Raw genomic sequence first — 20,127 nt, forward strand, 5'->3', positions numbered from 1 at the left:
CTTGGCACCATCTCCACCACTGTCCCCAAATCCATGGCCAATTCCCTGAGCAACACCAGGGCCATTTCCTCCTGGGAATGTGCTGCACAGGTTTTTCATTTTTACTTTCTCATCTCAACTGAGTATTTTGTTCTCACTGTCATGGCCTATGACCGCTACGTGGCCATCTGCAGACCCCTGCACTATGGGACCATCATGAGCAGCAGAGCTTGTGTCAAAATGGCAGCAGCTGCCTGGGCCAGTGGCTTTCTCTATGGTCTCCTGCACACTGCTAACACATTTTCCATACCACTCTGCCAAGGCAATGTTGTGGAGCAGTTCTTCTGTGAAATTCCGCACATCCTCAAGCTCTCCTGCTCACACACCTACCTCAGGGAACTTCGGCTTATTGTGATTAGTATTTTTTTACTCTTTGGTTGTTTTGTTTTCATTGTGCTGTCCTATTTGCAGATCTTCACAGTCGTGCTGAGGATCCCCTCTGAGCAGGGCCGGCACAAAGCCTTCTCCATGTGCCTCCCTCACCTGGCCGTGGTCTCCCTGTTTATCAGCACTGCAATTTTTGCCGCCCTGAAGCCCTCTTCCCTCTCCTCCCCAGCTTTGGATCTGGTGGTGGCTGTTCTCTATGCAGTGCTGCCTCCAACAGTGAACCCTCTCATCTACAGCATGAGGAACAAGGAGCTCAAGGACGCACTGAAGAAACTGGTTCAACTGGTACTACTTCAGCAGCAATAAGCTGCCCATCTCTCCTCACAAGGGATTTCCAATTTACCTGGGCAGCTCTTGTGCTTTGGGCATTCTATCTGTGATAATTCCGTTTGTAAATGCTTGAATTCATCCCACTTCTCCAGCAGCACAAAGCCCATCTGTCTGACCTAGAAGCCTTCCGTAAATCTGCATAGCACTGTGTCAGGGCAGGCCTCCCAGCCAGCATGTCTGTAATAAAAGGGGATTTCCTGAGGACAGTGCCTGAAGGTTGGGCTCTTCTTCCCAAGCTGGAGCCAGGAATGCGCTCAGGGAGTTGCACCCGAAAAGGCCCTTTGATGTGCTTGGGTTTTCCGTGGGCTAAGGGGCATGAGCTCCTAGGGTGATGTGTTTGGGCAGGAGGGCTGGAGTCAGCTGTAACTTGTGGGTGCCCAGTGTCCCTGGAGCAGGTGAGTGGTCAAGTGGTGTCTGCTGGGGACTGTCTGCCATATTACAGGGCTGGTGAGAGATGTCCGTTGTTCTGGAAGGGAATATGGAGCCACCGCGAGAGCACAGGGGATCTCCTGGGACAGCATGTGCCTGGGATGGGCAGTGAGTGGAGACTCCCAAAACCAAGTGGAGTCGCCCAAAGGTAAAGGGCTAAACTGAAGATGCACTGAATGAGAGCTCAGAAATCTCAGGAGAAGCAGTGGGGACCCATCAGGCACAGGGAAGGGAGTGTCCCTCCCCACCCTCAGACTGAGCTGCTTTGCTGGGTGGGCTGAGGAGAGGGCAAGGGAGGTGGGGAGAGCTGGGGAGGGGCTGAGATGGGCTGGAAAGGGCCTGGGAGAGGCAAAACGCCAGCAGGCAGCTACTGTGTGTGAACAGCAGTGTGGGAGCACCCACCAGTGTGCTTGCAGGCAAATGGAGGTCTCCTGGGAAAGGCACCAGGACATGGAGGGTGCAGAAGAGAAGAGCCCAGGGTGTTCCCTGTGTTGCATGGACACACTGGGGAAGTTGCCCCATGACCATCGTCCTGGACCAGCCCCCCTCACATCGCCCCTTCCCACTGCTGGCTGCTCACCTCAGCTGTGGGGTGGTGCATGGCCAGCTCCATCCTCCTGCAGCTCTCCATATCCCGATGGAGGGGAAAAGGCCAGCCTTGCATGGTCACTCTTCTGCACCAGACCCCAGCAGATCTGGGAGCACGGCTGTCTGCTAACAGGTGTGGGGGCCCCAGCCAGGACTGGGCAGAGGCCGGGTGCTTGGATCCCCCAGACTCTGGGGGAGCATTTCATAATCATTGAATAATACTCCAGACCTTTCCATGTGCAAGGTCTCTGGTTCCATCTCCAGCGGAGTTCTGGCTTTCCTCACTCCATCCCTGTGTGCACAGACAACATCTCAATGCTCCCCCTGGGTAGCCCGTCCTCATTCTGCCCTCTCTGCTCTTCCCCCTTGCACCCTGAGCATGGGTGGTACTGCCAGGGCAGAGGTGGAAGAGCACCCAGAGTGGCTCCTCAGGGAGATCCCTGGGGAAAAGCTGTGCCCAGTCCCGACCTCATGCCCAGCCCCAGCGAGGCAGAGGGGATCTGCCCTCTCCCAAGCCACCCTGGCGGTGCACTGGACAGGTGATGCCTTTGTGGCCAGCCAGGTTCCAGGTTCAGGCTGGATGCCAGCTCGAGGGCAGGTGTGCCGGGATTTTCATGGGCTTCCAGTGGTGAAGGGAAGTGATCACAAGTGCAATTGCAAAGGCTGGGGGTGGAAAAGGCAGTGTGGGGCTGGTGAAGGCCCTCCCTCTGCTCCCCATGGGGAGGAGAGTCCCCAGGCAATGCTGAGCTCCACTTTGGCCAACGGGAGGGGAGCACAGGGCAGAGTGGAAGAGGCAGATGGAGCCTCTCAGGATGCATGAGGGAATTTTCCAAAGCCCAGGACTGAGCCAGACACCTTTGCATCTCACCCCTGATGCTGCCCCAGCCAGGCTCGCTCTGCCCTGCCCGAGAAGCTCTCATCCCTGTGCCAGCCATGCTGGAGCAGAGGCCGAGGAGCTGGAGCTGCCTCAGGCCAAGATGTGCCAGCCATGGGGAGCTGGTCCCAAGGACAGGGCAGGCCAAGCCCCTTCTCACATGTCCCATGCTGCTGGGAGGGCAGCACAGGGATGGGGGAAGAGCCTGTTCCTGCCTGGCAGCCCTGCAGAACCTTTTGCAAGGGAGGCAAAGGTGACAGCCGCTGTGCTGCAGCAGCACTGGCTGCGCCCCCTCCATGAGGCCTCTGCCACATCCCTGCCCACCCCTGCCCCTGCCTGGCCTGCTGCCCCCTTGCTCCCAGCCCCTGGCCCCTCTCCTGGCACCGTGAGAACCAGCTCTGCAAGCAGGAGCTACCTGGCCCCAGACCATCCCCACCTCTCCTCATATCGGGGATCAAGCCCCAGCCAGGCAGCAGGACACCTGCTCAGAGGCAGAGGAGGACGAGGGAGAGTGGGGCTGGACAAGGGCTCTGCCTCTCACCCGCCAGGATCACAGCATGCGGGAAAGACAGAGCCTGTCTCTGTACCTGGTGTCTTCCCATTCATGGAGTCACAGAGGAGTTTCAGTGGGAAGGGACCTCTGGAGGTCTCTAGTCCAACCTGCTGCACAAAGCAGGGCTGCTTGGAGCCCTACAGTCTTGTCTGGAGATCGCTGGACTGTGCCTGACCCCGGTTACCATCCCCAAACCTCCTCTGCTCCTCTTCTCTGGGTACTGCAGGCTGGCACCTCTCCTCGGTGGGGCACTGCCCTGCCTGCCTTGCCAGCACCCTTGGCTCGCAACTCCCCTTCCCACATGGAGCAGCCCCACTCTTGCTGCTCCCAACAACATCCTCTTTGTAGCAGGAACCCAGAGGCAAATGGTGCTTAAACATGTGAGCTGGGATACAGAAACACTTGCTCTCGTAACTATGCATCATCAGTTCAGACCCCCAAGTGGCTGCCCTCACTTTTTCATTCAGCTAAGAGTCCGTGTGCAGTGTTACGTGGGTAGGGGCTGTAATCTGAAGCCCTCCTTACACCTTTGACTTGGCTTTCAGGCAAGAGTTGCTGTGGGGATATGCGGTCACCTTTTGTACCTACAACCTTCTCTGGGATCTGCTCAGATGCCAGCTTCCCTTGCCAAGGCTTTCTTGCCTGTAGTGAGGGGGCAGGTCTGAGATAGAGATGGGGAGTCATGTCAGCAGGACGGGGACAGGGTCAGGTCAGCACCCGAGAGGTGCAGGGCCAGGCACAGGCATGTTCACAGCATAACTCAGGCCAGGCCCCAGGACAAGGGGAGCAGCTCTCCAGCAAAGGGCAGGAGGCCCCACAATGAGGCCAGTCACTCTCTGTCTGCCCTGCTCTTGTGTCCAGCAGATCCCCTCCCTCTCTGCCTGCATTTCCACTGGCACTGCTCACCAAGAGATGAGCCCTGGATCCAGCCCTTGTTCCCTAACAGATCACTCTGGCACTCTGAGCTCGTCCTATGGAGCCCACAGAGTTCACAAGCAGAGCAGAGGCCCTTTTGTGGTGCAGTTCCTTGGGTGTATTTTCAGCTCCATCTTTGAAGAAAGGCCTGAGTTCAGGCACGTCACAGGGCAGATCTCCTTTTATTATGGGAATGTTATTCTGGAGGCCAGGGCTGGCAGAAAGGTGCCCAATGCCTGGTTCTCTTGGTGCTCACAGGAATGCACCACCACCACATTACGACAGTGCTTAGGCCATATACAAACCTCAGAGCACAGCAGGCCAGTGTGGACATGAGGAAAGGAAGCCCTGAAGAAAGAAAGTCCTGCTACCATTGGCAGACGTGTCTCCAGGAGGGCTGCAGCCCCCATGCAAAGCCTGCAGTGAGGAAATGTGGGCTGTGCTAGTGGGGGGGATGGTCCTGAGGAGCAGAGGGTCTGTCCCCATAGGCTGCGTCCAGACTGCCCTGCTGCATACAGACCCTCCACTCCCGCTCCACTGTGAACGATGGCAGCACGGTATGGGGAAGGGACCAGCCCATGCAGGGGCTCTCAGAAGAGGTGTGTGAGATCGCACCCTGACTGTGGCCAAGGAAGCTGAACTCTCCTAATGGACACAGGACCCGTCGTCTCACCCCACCTGTACTCACCTGAGCTCCCTTGGTGTCAGTGCCAAGAAAGACACTGCAAAGGGAAACTCTGCTCATTGCACTGGGGGAAAAAGAAGAGAGGCAGAAAGATCTGGGCAGCACATCCCCAGTAGGAAATGGTCCTGGTGTCCCACTGGGAATTAGCCATGAATTTGGGGACAGTGACAGAGATGGAGTGAGGGTCGAGGAGGGAGATGTTGAGGAGGAAGAATTACATGGGGGTGTGGAGGCGGTGGTCGCAGGCTACAGCTGTGATGATGAGGCCATTGCCCAGGAGGGCAGCCAGGTAGAGGTCCAGGAAGAGCGCAAAGTGCAAGAGCTGCAGCTGCTGTGTGCCTGCGAATGCCTGGAGGAGGAACTCATTCAGGGAGCTGCTATTGGACATTTGCTCCCTCCCGGCTGAGGGAACTGTCTGAGGAAGAAGAGTCATTGACAAGTTAGGACAGACTTCTCTGCGCAAAAGTTTCACATAACCTCCCCCAAACACACACATTACCTCTCACCATCTCAGCACCACTGTCATTGAGCTCCATGGCTGGAGCTCTGGTCTGTGCTGGCTGAGGTTGCTGTGAGGAGCAGGGGTCTCTGCCCGTGGGCTCCAGAGGAGTCAGCCTTGACCTACAGCACTGCATACATGGGAGCAGGGGTGTCTCAAATTCTATATTCACCTTTTGAATCAGATTGAATCCACTCCTCATGCAGAAGGGCTTTCAGCATCCTCACTCCCAGTCCCAAAAAATGTGAGTTCACTAAGAGTTTTAAGGATTTTTTTTGTTTTGTTTTGTTTTGTTTTCTGTTAGGTGCCCTTGTCACACCTGAGAAGGATTCTTGGAGACAGAAATCCTCAGCATTGTTACTGCACTCAGAGTGACCAGCTGTGGTTCCTGAAAGGCAAAAGGATTCACTGTAGCTTTAGTGCAGAGTGAGCAGAGCTGGTCTGCCCAGGTGTCTTGTTCCCAGATGCCCTGTGCTCGCACCTCAGAGGTGGAGGACAATTGCACTCCTGTTACCCTAAAAAGAAACAACACCACAGAGGAATCCAGTTCCAAAGCGCAGAGCAACCAACTCAGCACCCTTTCCTTGAGCATCTGAGGGACATCTCAGCACTCCCCTTCTAAACAGGAGCACCTTGGACTCATTACAGTTGCCCACATGCAGCCTGCCAGCAGCATTTCCGTGGCCTCAGTATCTAGGTGGCTTCTCCATGGGGCACCCAGATAATACCAAGATGCAATGGGGGATCTGTGCCCTTCTGGAGGGCAGAGTGCAGCCCAGCTGGACACCCCAAGGAAACAGTGGAATGTCCTAAGATGAGGTGTCCTGAAGAGAGAGTTGCCTCATTCCCAGCCCCCAACACTGCATTGCCAGGACCCCCACACATTAGAGGGGTGCTTGGGCACCTCAGTGTCAAGGAGACGTCTGCATGGCAGGACCCACAGGGTGAGTGTCTGAACTGCATTGGAAACCCCCCTGTCCAGAGAGTCCAGGGGGAAGGACAAGGGCAGCATGGACAGGTGGGTACCGGAGAGCAATACCATGATATTTCTGCTGAGGGAGGGAAGCAGAGGGAGCTGTGCCATAGCTGAGGCCCTGCAGCCCAAATATCTGCAAATGTCTTCAGCCTGGGGCACAGGCAGGAGCAGGTGGAGATGCACAAGCTTTCACAATGCTGCCAGATGGCTGGAAGAACGGAAATGTGGTGGAATCGCTCACACCACTGGAGGGCTGTGATGGCAGGCTACAAGCTCTTCAGGAGAGATTGTCTTGGAAGATGAGGCAGGAGGATGCCCTTAGTGTGAAGGGTCAGCTCAGATGTATGGAGGTCTTGCCTGGGATGGAGCAGGGGCTGGGTGAGAGCTTGTGGGTGAGAATGACTTTCAGACTGCATGATCAGGGTAAGGAGGTGGATGCATCTCCTTGAATCAACGTGAGGAAGCCTGTGGATCACAGGGCCTGCTTCTTATGCAGGCAATTTCATCCTCCTGTCACAGCAGAGTGCAAGCAATGCAGGAGGTTTCTGGAGGGTGTCAGGACATTGAGAGGGCTGACCACTATGACAACAAGGCTCTTCTTTGAAAGGTTGTGGAGATCGGGGGAGGTGCCAATGACGAGAAAAAGGAAGATGTTGTGCCCATCTTCCAAAAAGGCCACAAGGACAACGCGGGGAGCTGCAGGCCATTCTGCCTCACTTGAAAGTGGAGTGTGTCGTGAAGCGATTCATCTTAGATCACCTTTCTGGGCACATGAAGGAGAAGAAGGTGACTCGGAACAGTCCACATAGATTAAGTGAAGGGAAATCATTCCTGACCAACCTGATTGCCTTCTGTGATGAAAGGCCTGTCTTGTGGAGGAGCGGAGAGTAGTGGAGGTCCCTTACCATGATTTTAAGCAAAGTGTTTGACACTGTCTCCCACAATATTCTTGTATACAAGAAAGGTGTTGTGATAGGCTGGGTAGACAACCAGATGGCTAAAAAGCTGGCTGGATGATCGAGCTCAGAGGGTTTTAGGAAGGGGTCGTTCTTTCCCTGGAAGCTGCTGACAAGTGGAGTATGCAGGGGTCTCTACTGACACCTGACCCGTCTAACAGCTTCATCAGTGACCTGGAGGAGGCAACTCTCATCACATTTGAGATGACACCTCATCAGGCAGAGCAGTCACATGCTTGAGGGCTGCCATTCCGAGGGACCTCAGCAGGGAGGAGGAATGGGCTATCAAGATCCTCGTGAAATTCAGGCAGGACAAATTCAAGCACCTCGCATAGACCAACACCCTGAAGCGATACAGGCTGGGGAGTCCCTGGCTGGGCAGCAGCTCAGTGGAAAAGCACCTGGGAGACTTTGTGAGCAGGAAGCTGACTATGAGTCAGCAGCGTTCCTTGGCAGCCAAAGAGGCCACAGCATCCTGGCCTGCATTAACCAGAACAAAGCCAGGAGTTCAAGGGAAGTGATTATCCCCCTCTACTCTGCCTCGTTAGAGCACATCTAGATACTGCATCCATTTGGGGGCCCTGTAGAAGAGCACTGCTGATCACTCTGAGTGATTTCACTTGCAGGCCCCCAAGGTGATTGGGTGCTGGAGCACTTGCCCTGTGAGGAGAGGCTGAGGGAACAAGTTTGTTGAGCCTGGAGAAGGGAAGGCTTTTGGAGCGACTCGGAGCAGCTTCCCAACTCAAGGTTGCCACCCATAGTGAACCAGGATTTTACAGGGATTCATGGCAGGAGAATGAGCGGAAGTGGTTAAAAGCTAAAATTGGATAGCAGGGAGAAAAATCAATGAGGATAATGAAGCATTTGAAGAGGTTATGCTCTCTCTGTTCTTGAAGACTTTCAGGACGCTGTCGGACAAAACCCAAAGGAACTTGGTGTGGCTTCAGTGTTGATCCTGATGTGAGCAGGAGGTCAGACCTCCCAACGTCCCTTCCAACTGAAATGCATCGGTGCTTCTGTCCTCTCTGGCGACAGCTACTGTGATTTTTTCACTCCGGAATTCCTTTTCTGCATGTGGGTTAGCACCACACATGGCATCCCCAGAGCCAGCCTCTCCTAGCGGTGTGAGGTTGCCTTTTGGGCCTGAAAGGTTTTCAGTTCAAGGTTTAATGATGAAGGACTGCTTGTCCAGAATGGGCCCTCCTCACCGTCTACAACACCAGTTCACTACAACACGATGCCCAATGAGTGTGATGCATACAGAAATTCATGGCATGAGGGTGATTGCACACCCTAACAGGCCTAAGGTCCTTTGCAGACCCAGTAAATTCCAGAAGGATTGGGAGGGCCTTCAACATCCTAGGCACACATTTGTAAGGTCAGCTTTGTCGCTGTGGGAGGCTGAGGGAGCTGGGTTGGTTCAGTGTGGAGAAGAGGAGGCTTTGGGCAGACCGAATAACAGCCTGCCCATCCCTACCAGGAGGTCATCAAGAAGACATAGCCAGATTCTTCACCGTTGTGCACCATGGGAGGATGAGGCCCAATGGGCATGAGCTGAAAGAAGAGAGGTTCAGGCTGGGGATAAGGGCCAACGTTTTACCCATGCAAACAGTGAAGCACTGGGGCAGGTTGCCCAGAGGGTTTGTGCCATCTCCATACTCAGAGGTTTTCAAGACCTAAATGACTGAAGGTGTCAGCAAGCTGGTTGGAGCTGATAGCTGAGCCTGCTGTGAGAATGAGTTTGGGCTAGAGACAACCTGAGGTCCCTTCCAGCCTGAAGCATTTGGCATTTCCTTCCACCCCGGGTCTTCTCTTGCTGACCTTAGAGAAAACAGTCAGCTTCCCCATGGCCTTGGAATTATGTAAGACAAAAGGATGAGCATATCAGCTGCATGTGTCTTCTGCTGCTCTGGTCAGAGTAGTTCAGATTCAGGGCTGCTTGGCAGGTACCCCCACATAGCCCTGGGCTTTCATTTGCTTCACCTTTCATTGCATTCTCCCCTCTTTTCCACCTTACAAGCTCTTCTCCTTTACCACCCTGATCTCCTCCCATGCAGTCAGACCACCTCTCTTTACCCTGTCCCCATTGACCCTGCTTTTGCTGCCTTTGTACCTTCCTTTGCCTTCTCCGAGATGGTTGCCATGCTCATTTCCACCATTGCCAGCACTTCCTTTACAATACTACCCCCTTTATTATCTGGAGTGTCCTACAGTTCGTCATGCTGTTATCCTGTGAGAGGCCTGGCAAGATGGCATGAGGCATCTGCACGCACACATTCAGAGCTGACAGAAAGGAGCTTGAGTGGAGAGGGAGCTGGAGAAGCTTGGAGATGAGGCCAACAGAAGCCTGCTGGAGTTGTGCAAGGGGAAGTGGCAGGTGCTGCCTTGGGGAAGTGACCCTGAGGAGAAGGGCCTGGACATTAGGAGGGATGCCATATGAGCCTGTGGTGCGTGCTCACCACAGATGAGGCCAGCTGCATACGGGGCTGCATGAGGAAGCGTCTGGCCACCCAGACAAGGACAGTTACTATCCCCCCTCGACTCAGCTCTGGCGTGGCCACATCTGGAATCATGTGTGCCAGTGTGGGATGCCCAGTGCTGGAGGAATGGGGAGGACGTGGAGAGGGTCCAGAGGAGGTCTGCCAAGATGGGACGTGTTACCTGCAGCACATGACCTGTAGAGGGAGGCTGAGGCACCTGGGCTACATTATCCTGGTGAAGTGGAGGCTAAGGGCAGTAGAGGCCTTATTTCTTCCTCCTGCCTCCCGGGGCGGGCCTGGGAGGTACCATCTTGTTGTCCCTAACTCGGTGTTGCACACCCCCACCCTCACACTGCCCCCACAAAGAGGCCTGAGCAAAGTGTGAGGCAAGGGATCACCCTACCCAGGGGCTGGGTGTCACTGCTTGGCCATGTTGTATGATAAAAGACATCAAGGTTGACTTGGCATCAGAGCCACCTGCACATTTCCTTTGCCTACCTGCAATCAGGGCCTCCAACTTTCTGCTCTAATCAGCCCCCAGGGAGGCTCTGTGAGTAATGGCCCTCAGGGGGACCCATTAATGCTCCTAGAAACTTTGGGATTGGCTTCTGAATTCAACTTCTTGAGAGGTTTGTTCAGTCTCCTCGCAGAATCCAACATTCATGGACTCAGCACCTAATACGCCCGAGGGTCATTAAAATGCAAAAAGTCCTAACAAGCCCTGTCTATCCCCATAATTTCCTTCAGTCCTTGTGTGGCTAATTGGAGAGGTTTCAGGAGTGTCTCTACAAGAGGAAGATTTCAAAGAGAACCTAAAAAAAAAAAAAAGAGAAGGGATTTCTGCTTGTAACGTTGTCTTTACTTTTCAGCTTACAGAAGAAGTGATAGCCACATTCTCCAACTCATAGTGACTCAGAGGGTCTCCTAAGGAATCGTGATGTGTGAGAAAAGCAGTATTTCTGACAGGAGACATGTACGAACAGCCTTGCTCCTCACCTCCCCAGCCCTGCCATTTCTCTCATCAGCCACTGGGGACCTACCTCACTCTTGTTAAAATAGAAGCTTTTTTCCACTCAAGTCTGTAGCTGAATGTTAAAGCCTCTCTGCACCAATTCCCACCTGCTTTCCTTCGAGAACTAGCTGCAAATAGACACAGAAGGGTTTTTCTTTATTGGGATACAGCAAAAGTAAAACATGATGGAGTTGAATGAAAAACAAAATAAACTCCTAAACTGTGTTTCAAGTCCAGGCTGCCTCCAGGGAGGTGCACTTTCCACAAGGGATCGCCTTAGTAGAAATGTTTTAGAGAGACTGATAGGAAAGGATAGAGGAAAAACCCAGTTAAGGCATTGTCTAAAGAGACAATTAGCCTCCTGAAGGATGAGGCAAGCTTTACACTCCCCGAAGCTCAGAGCAGCACCTAGAGAGAGCAGAGGTGTCTGAATGAATAAAGAGAAAGGAGAGAAGGAAAAGTGGGAAACAAGGGAAAGTGCCTATGTCCAGACAGTCTGCTGCAAAGATGACTTCAGAAATGATCAATTTAATCAGGATGTGGGGAAATATGTGAAAGCTTACTGAGATTAAGTCCATAGCATAACAGACAAAGCAGTGGTACACCAGCTTGAGGGGTAGATGAAAATTTCTTCTCCTGAGATTCACAGCCTCCCTGACAATTTCCAGTGTTTCATCATGGGAAAATATGGACATTTTTATTACAATGAGTCAGTCTCCAAATCCAATCCCCACTGACTAATCAACTTGGCAGACAGGGTTTGTGCCTCTGGAGAAGTGGGATGAATTCAAGTATTTGTGTACAAATGACTATCACAGGCAGAATGCCCAAAGCACAAGAGTTGCCTGAGGTAAATTGGAAATCCCTTGTGAGGAGAGATGGGCACCTTATTGCTGCTGAAGTAGTAGCAGTTGAACCAGTTTCTTCAGGGCGTCCTTCAGCTCCTTGTTCCTCATGCTGTAGATGAGGGGGTTCACTGTTGGAGGCACCACTGCATAGAGAACAGTCACCACCAGATCCAGAGCTGGGGAGGAGAGGGAGGGGGGCTTCAGGTAGGCAAACATTGCAGTGCTGACAAAGAGGGAGACCACGGCCAGGTGAGGGAGGCACATGGAGAAGGCTTTGTGCCGGCCCTGCTCAGAGGGGATCCTCAGCACAACTGTGAAGATCTGCACGTAGGACAGCACAATGAAGATGAAACACCCAAACACTAAACAAAGACTAACCACAATAATTCCAACTTCCCTGAGGAAGGAGTCTGAGCAGGAGAGCTTGAGGATGTGGGGAATTTCACAGAAGAACTGCTCCACAACATTGCCTTGGCAGAGTGGTATGGAAAATGTGTTAGCAGTGTGCAGGAGAGCATTGAGAAAACCAGTGCTCCAGGCAGCTGCTGCCATTTTGACACAAGCTCTGCTGTTCATGATGGTCCCATAGTGCAGGGGTTTGCAGATGGCCACGTAGCGGTCATAGGCCATGACAGTGAGAACAAAATACTCAGTGGGCAAGAGAAAATTAAAATGAAAAACCTGTGCAGCACATTCCCAGTAGGAAATGGCCCTGGTGTTGCTCAGGGAGTTGGCCATGGATTTGGGGACAGTGGTGGAGATGGTGCCAAGGTCGAGGAGGGAGAGGTTGAGGAGGAAGAAGTACATGGGGGTGTGGAGGCGGTGGTCGCAGGCTACAGCTGTGATGATGAGGCCATTGCCCAGGAGGGCAGCGAGGTAGATGCTCAGGAAGAGCCAGAAGTACAAGAGCTGCAGCTTCTGTTTGTCTGCGAATGCCTGGAGGAGGAACTCATTCAGGGAGCTGCTATTGGACATTTGCTCCCTCCCGGCTGAGGGAACTGTCTGAGGAAGAAGAGTCATTGACAAGTTAGGACAGACTTCTCTGCAGAAAATTTTCTCATAACCTCCCCCAAACACACACACATTACCTCTCCCCATCTCAGCACCACTGTCATTGAGCTCCATGGCTGGAGCTCTGGTCTGTGCTGGCTGAGGTTGCTGTGAGGAGCAGGGGCCTCTGCCCGTGGGCTCCAGAGGAGTCAGCCCTGACCTGAAGCACTGCATACATGGGAGCAGGGGTGACTCAACTTCTATATTCACCTTTTAAATCAGATTGAATCCACTGCTCAGGTAGAAGTGCTTTCAGCATCTTCACTCGCAGTTCTAAACAAAGGGAGTTCATTAAGAGTTTTAAGGATATATTCCTTTCCTTTCCTTTCCTTTCCTTTCCTTTCCTTTCCTTTCCTTTCCTTTCCTTTCCTTTCCTTTCCTTTCCTTTCCTTTCCTTTCCTTTCCTTTCCTTTCCTTTCCTTTCCCCTTCTCTCACCCGAGGAGGCTTCTTGGAGACAGAAATCTTCAGCATTGCTACTGCACTCAGAGTGACCAGCTGTGGTTCCTGAAAGGCAAAAGGATTCACTGTAGCTTTAGTGCAGAGTGAGCAGAGCTGGTCTGCCCATCCATCTTCTTCCCAGCTGCCCTGTGCTTGCACCTCAGAGGTGGAGGACAATTGCACTCATGTTACCCTAAAAGGAAACAACACCAGTGAGGGCAGTGGAAGCCAGTCTCAATGTGCAGATTACCAAACTCAGCACCCTTTCCTTGAGCATCTGAGGGACATCTCAGCACTCCCCTTCTAACCAGCAACACCTTGGACTCATTCCAGTTGCCCACATGCAGCCTGCCAGCAGCATTTCCATGGCCTCAGTATCTAGGTGGCTTCTCCCTGGGGCACCTAGATAACACCAAGATGCAATGGGGGATCTGTGCCCTTCTGGAGGGCAGAGTGCAGCCCAGCTGGACAACCCAAGGAACTAGTGGAATGTCCTAAGATGGGGTGTCCTGAAGAGAGCTTGGCTCATTCCCAGCCCCCAACACTGCATTGCCCACAGCCCCACAGGTTAGAGGGGGGCTTGGGCACCTCAGTGTCAAGGAGACGTCTGTATGGCAGGACCCACCGGATCAGTGTCTGAACTGCATCGGAAACCCCCTTGCCCAGAGAGTCCAAGGGCAAGGACAAGGGCAGCATGGACAGGTGGGTACCGGAGAGCAATACCATGATATTTCTGCTGAGGGAGGGAAGCAGAGGGAGCTGTGCCATAGCTGCGGCTCTGCAGCCCAAATATCTGCAAATGTCTTCAGCCTGGGGCACAGGCAGGAGCAGGTGGACATGCACAAGCTTTCACAGTGCTGCCACATGGCTGGAAGAACGGAAATGAGGTGGAATCGCTCACACCGCTGGAGGGCTGTGATGACAGGCTACAAGCTCTTCAGGAGAGATTGTCGTGGAAGATGAGGCAGGAGGATGCCCTTAGTGTGAAGGGTCAGCTCAGATGTATGGAGGTCTTGCCTGGGATGGAGCAGGGGCTGGGTGAGAGCTTGTGGGAGAGCATGACTTTCAGACCACTCAGTTAGGCTGAGGAGGTGGATGCATCTCTTTGAATCAATGTGAGGAAGCCTGTGGATCACAGGGCCTGCTTCTTTGCAGGGAATTTCATGCCCCTGTCACAGCAGAGTGCAAGCAGTGCAGGAGGTTTCTGGAGGGTGTCAGGACATTGAGAGGGCTGGCCACTATCACAACAAGGCTCTTCTTTGAAAGGTTGTGGAGATCGGGGGAGGTGCCAATGAGGAGACAAAGGAAGATGTTGTGCCCATCTGCCAAAAAGGCCAGAAGGACAACCCGGGGAGCTGCAGGCCATTCTGCCTCACTTGACCGTGGAGTGTGTCATGGAGCGATTCATCTTGGATCACCTTTCTGGGCACATGAAGGAGAAGAAGGTGACTCGGAATAGTCCACATAGATTAAGTGAAGGGAAATCATTCCTGACCAACCTGATTGCCTTCTGTGATGAAAGAGCTGTCTTGTGGAGGAGCGTAGAGTAGTGGAGATTCCTTACCATGATTTTAAGCAAGGTGTTTGACACTGTCTCCCACAATATTCTTGTATACAAGAAAGGCGTTGTGATAGGCTGGGTAGACAGCCAGATGGCTAACAAGCTGGTTGGATGATCGAGCTCAGAGGGTTTTTAGGAATGGGTCATTATTTCCCTGGAAGCTGCTGACAAGTGGAGTATGCAGGGGTCTATAATGCCACCTGACCTGTCTAACAGGTGCATCAGTGACCTGGAGGAGGCAACTCTCATCACATTTGAGATGACACCTCATCAGGCAGAGCAGTCACATGCTTGAGGGCTGCCATTTGGAGGGACCTCAGCAGGGAGGAGGAATGGTCTATCAGGATCTTTGTGAAATTCAAGCAGGACAAATGCCAGGTCCTGCACCTCGCATAGACCAACACCCTGAAGCGATACAGGCTGGGGAGTCCCTGGCTGGGCAGCAGCTCAGTGGAAAAGCACCTGGGAGACTTTGTGGGCAGGGAGCTGATCGTGAGCCAGCAGCGTTCCTTGGCAGCCATGGAGGCCACAGCATCCTGGCCTGCATGAAGCAGAACAAAGCCAGGAGTTCAAGGGAAGTGATTATCCCCCTCTACTCTGCCTCGTTAGAGCACATCTAGATACTGCATCCATTTGGGGGCCCTGTAGAAGAGCACTACTGATCACTCTGAGTGATTTCAGGTGCAGGCCCCCAAGGTGATTGGGGGCTGGAGCACTTGTCCTGTGAGGAGAGGCTGAGGGAACAAGTTTGTTCAGCCTGGAGCAGGGAAGGCTTTTGGAGTGACTCGAAGCAGCTTCCCAACTCAAGGTTGCCACCCATAGTGAACCAGGATTTTACAGGGATTCATGGCAGGAGAATGAGAGAATGAATGAAGACTTAATGATGAAGGACTGCTTGTCCAGAATGGACCTAAATGACTGAAGGCCTCAGCAAGCTGGTTGGAGCTGGTAGCTGAGCCTGCTGTGAGAAGGAGGTTGGGCTAGAGACAACCTGAGGTCCCTTCCAGCCTGAAGCATTTGGCATTTCCTTCCACCCTGGGTCTTCTCTTCTTGACCTTAGGGAAAACAGTCAGTTTCCCCAGGGCCATGGAAGTGAGACAAAAGGATGAGCAGATCAATTGGGTATCTTGTGCTGCTCTGGTCAGAGAAGTTCAGATTCAGGGCTGCTTGGCAGGTACTCCCACATAGCCCTGGGTTTTCATTTGCTTCACCTTTCATTGCATTTTCCCCTCTTTTCCACCTTACAAGCTCTTCTCCTTTACCACCCTGATCTCCTCCCATGCAGTCAGACCACCTCTTTTTACCCTGTCCCCATTGACCCTGCTTTTGCTGCCTTTGTACCTTCCTTTGCCTTCTCAGAGATGGCTGCCATGCTCATTTCCACCATTGCCAGCACTTCCTTTACAATACTACCCCCTTTATTATCTGTAGTGTCCTGCAGGTCGTCATGCTGTTATCCTGTGAGAGGCCTGGCAAGATGGGAAGAGGCATCTGCACGCACACATTCAGAGCTGATAGAAAGGAGCTTGAGTGGAGAGGGAGCTGGAGAAGCTTGGAGATGAGGCCAACAGAAGCCGTCTGGAGTTGTGCAAGGGGAAGTGGCAGGTGCTGCCTTGGGGAAGTGACCCTGAGGAGAAGGGCCTGGACATGATGAGGGATGCCATATGAGCCTGTGGTGCGTGCTCACCACAGATGAGGCCAGCTGCATACGGGGCTGCATTAAGAAGCATCTGGCCACCCAGACAACGACAGTCACTATCCCCCGTTGACTCAGCACTGGCGTGGCCACATCTGGAATCATGTGTGCCAGTGTGGGATGCCCAGTGCTGGAGGAATGGGGAGGATATGGAGAGGGTGCAGAGGAGGTCTGCCAAGATGGGGCATGTTGCCTGCAGCACATGACCTGTAGAGGGAGGCTGAGGGACCTGGGCTACATTATCCTGGTGAAGTGGAAGCTAAGGGCAGTACAGTAGTAGCCTGCCCTTTCTTTTGCTTCTTTTTGGTTGCGGCTGCCAGGGTATTTCATCTGTCCCACTGCACTTGCCCTTGTATTTGTCTGTACTCTTGCTGACACAAACCCACGATAACGGTGGCCATCTTTGCTACAGGAGCACCCTGTTGACTTCTTGTCAACTTGCTGAGCACCAGAACACCCCAATCCTTTCCTGCAAAGCTGCTCTCCAGCCAGTCTGCCCCAGCTTGCCCTGCTGCACGAGGTTATTTCATCCCAGGGACAGGACTTGCTTGAACTCCCCGTGTCCCTTTCAGCCCCTATCACCAGGCTGTCACTGCCCCTCAGCTGAGCAGCCCTGCCCTCCAGCATGTCAACCACTCCTCCCAGGTGAGTATCGTTTATGAACTGGCTGAGAGTGCACTCCATCCCACCATCTTAGTCTTTCACAAAGACAAATGGCATTGGCTCCAGTATTGACCTCTGAAGAACGTCACTCCTAACCATTAGTCACTTGGACTTTGTACCACTGTTCTCCACCCTTTGAGGCAGGCAGCCTCCAGCTAGTTTCCCCCACATGCCATTGCTTACTCCTCCATTCTCCATCTCCCCAGTTTGGCTACAAAGGTGCTAGGGAAGACCATGTCAAAGGCCTTCCAACATTTCAGGGTGTACAACATGCTCTGTACTGGTCCACACAGCCAGTCATCCCATCACAGAAAGCAGTCAGGTTGCTCAGACGCAATTTGACTCGATGGCTTCATGCTGGATTTTCCCAATCCCTTCATGTGACTGGAAGAAGCTTCTCAGAAGATTTGCTTCCCAGGGACTGATGTGATGCTGATCAGCCCTCGTTCCCCAGATCCTCTTTCTTATCCTTCTTGAAGATGGATGCAATGTTTCAGGAGGAGGTGGGGAGGGCCAGGGGCCGGGCAGGGGCTGCGGGGCTGTGCCAGCTCCTGCTGCACTGCTGGTTCCTGCAGCGTGGGGAGAGGGGACAGGAGCTGGGGCAGTGAGGAGTGGGGGCAGGTCAGCAGGGACATGGGCAGGAGGGCAGAGGGGGCTGCAGCAGGAGGTTGTAGCTGGTGTTTCTGCAGGGTAGCAGCTGTTGCGTTCACCTCACATGCAAAAGTCCCACACTGAACCCAGGCAGAAGCGGGCCATTTCCCTGGTGCCCCTGCCACCCTCCCAGCAGGACAGGGGCATACAGGAAGGGTGCTCTGCCTGTCTCGGTGCTCAGGGCAGCTCCGCGAGGCTGGCACAGCTTTGCCAGAGGGACCTCTTGGTCCTCAGCCTCTGCTCTGGCATGGCTGGAGCAGGCACAAGAGCTCGTGGGGCAGGGCTGGGAGAGCTCTCCTGCGAGTTCCTCTTTGGAGTGGAGTGGTGAGGAGCATCGGGGCTCCCATCTGTGCCCTGCCCTTGCACTGGCCCAGCCCCACTGCCCTGCACACGGCCCCACCGCCCCGCTGGGCAGGCACCGCACAGGGCAAGGTGTGTTCAGGGCTGGGGAACCATCCCCCCCACCACAGTGCCCACAACAGCCCTCGGTGCCCTGTCCCCTCTCTGCTCTCCTGCTTTGGCAGCCTCCCCCAGTGCCTGGGCCCTGCACAGCCCCAGCCGTGTCCCACGTAGGGGTTAGCACACAGCCATCATCTGCGGTTTGCCAGGGTCTGGGCTGGGAGAGAGGCCGGGCAGGGCAGGGCTGGCCCTTCCCCTCAATACAGGCACTGATCCCAGCAGGACGGAGCTGGGCATGCAGCAAAACACACCCAGAAGCTTGGGGTGCGTGGCCAGGGCTGGAAACAACCAATGTGAGAGGCTGGTCTGTGACGAATGCCTGGGGACAGCTTCCTGCTCAGTCCCTGCAACCAAGGGCACAGACCAGCCTCCTCTCTTCTGCGCCCAGCATGTCTTGGTTCCCCTCATGGAATCGCAGAATCACAGAATTGCTGAGGTTGGCAGGGACCTCTGGAGATCATCTAGTCCAACCCCCCTGCTCAAGCAGCGTCACCTAGAGCACATTGCACAGGATTGCGTCCAGGCGGCTTTTGAATATCTCCAGAGAAGGAGACTCCACCACCTCTCTGGGAAACCTGTTCCAGTGCTCAGTCACCCTCACAGTCAAGAAGTTTTTCCTCATGTTCAGATGGAACTGTCTGTGTTTCAATTTGTGCCCGTTGCCTCGCGTCCTGTCTCTGGGCACCACTGAATAGAGTCTGGCCCCATCCTCTCGACACCCTCCCTTCAGATATTTGTACACACTGATAAGATCCCCTCTCAGCCTTCTCTTCGCTAGGCTAAACAGGCCCAGCTCTCTCAGCCTTTCCTCATAAGAGAGACGCTCCAGTCCCTTCATCATCTTAGGAGCCCATCTGCTGGACTCGCCCCAGGAGCTCCATGTCTCTCTTGTACTGGGGAGCCCAGAACTGAACGCAGTATTCCAGGTGTGGCCTCTGCAGGGCTGAGTAGAGGGGGAGAATCACCTCCCTCCACCTGCTGGCAACACTCTTCCTGATGCACCCCAGGATACCATTGGCCTTCTTGGCCACAAGGGCACATTGCTGCCTCATGCTTAACTTGGTGTCCACCAGCACTCCCATGTCCTTCTCTGCAGAGCTGCTTTCCAGCAGGTCAGCCCCCAACCTGTACTGGTGCATGGGGTTATTCCTCCCCAGGTGCAGGACCCTGCACTTCCCTTTGTTGAACTTCTTGAGGTTCCTCTCCGCCCACCTCTCCAGCCTGTCCAGGTCCCTCTGAATGGCAGCACAGCCCTCTGGGGTATGAGCTACTCCTCCCAGGTTTGTATCATCAGCAAATGGTCAGACACAAGCCCTGGCTCTGCACCACAAACCCACCAGTGTGTGTCCTCACCCTGCCTGTTCATACAGCTGAGCTAACATTGGCATTTCCTTCTCTTGGGCCCTTACCAGCCCAGCCCAGCCCAGTCCTCCCCGGCTCTCCCCACCTCCTCTGCCCTCTCCCCAGCCCACCCAGCAGAGCAGCCCAGGCTGGCGGTGGCCCCGCAGCAGTGCCCACAACAGGGTGCTGCAGAGCTCTGGGCACTCACACCACAGCCACGGCCTCCCCGTGCAGGCACAACAGCTCGGGGCGGGGGGGGGAGAGGTGCAGGGGTGTGTGTGTCAGCTGCCCCATCAGCCTCCAAGCTGAAATGGACCCCAACCCCCTGCTGAGGCCTCTGTGGGCCTGGACGATGCTCTGAGCAATTGCAGAGCATGTCAAATGGCTCAGGCTGTGTTCAGGTCTGTCACTACATAAAGCCCATGGCTTTTCGTTGAAGGTGACGTGGACCACTCTCCAGGCTCCCTTCCCTGGGCCTCCTCGGCCCCCAATGCCTCTTGTGGGATTTCAGAGCTCTCACCAGCCTGGACATTCATGCGTTTAGCCCTTTATCTTTGGATGAATCCACTGGATTTTGTGAAGCTCCATTCGCTGCCCACCCCGAGGCACATGGTGCCCTTGGAGATGCCCTATGCTCTCCTGATGGATCCATACACCCTTCGAGAAGGACAGGCATCAGTGTCCAGCTTTGCCATA

Source organism: Apteryx mantelli, chromosome 24 (assembly GCF_036417845.1).
Source record: "Apteryx mantelli isolate bAptMan1 chromosome 24, bAptMan1.hap1, whole genome shotgun sequence".
Taxonomy (NCBI): Eukaryota; Metazoa; Chordata; class Aves; order Apterygiformes; family Apterygidae; genus Apteryx; species Apteryx mantelli.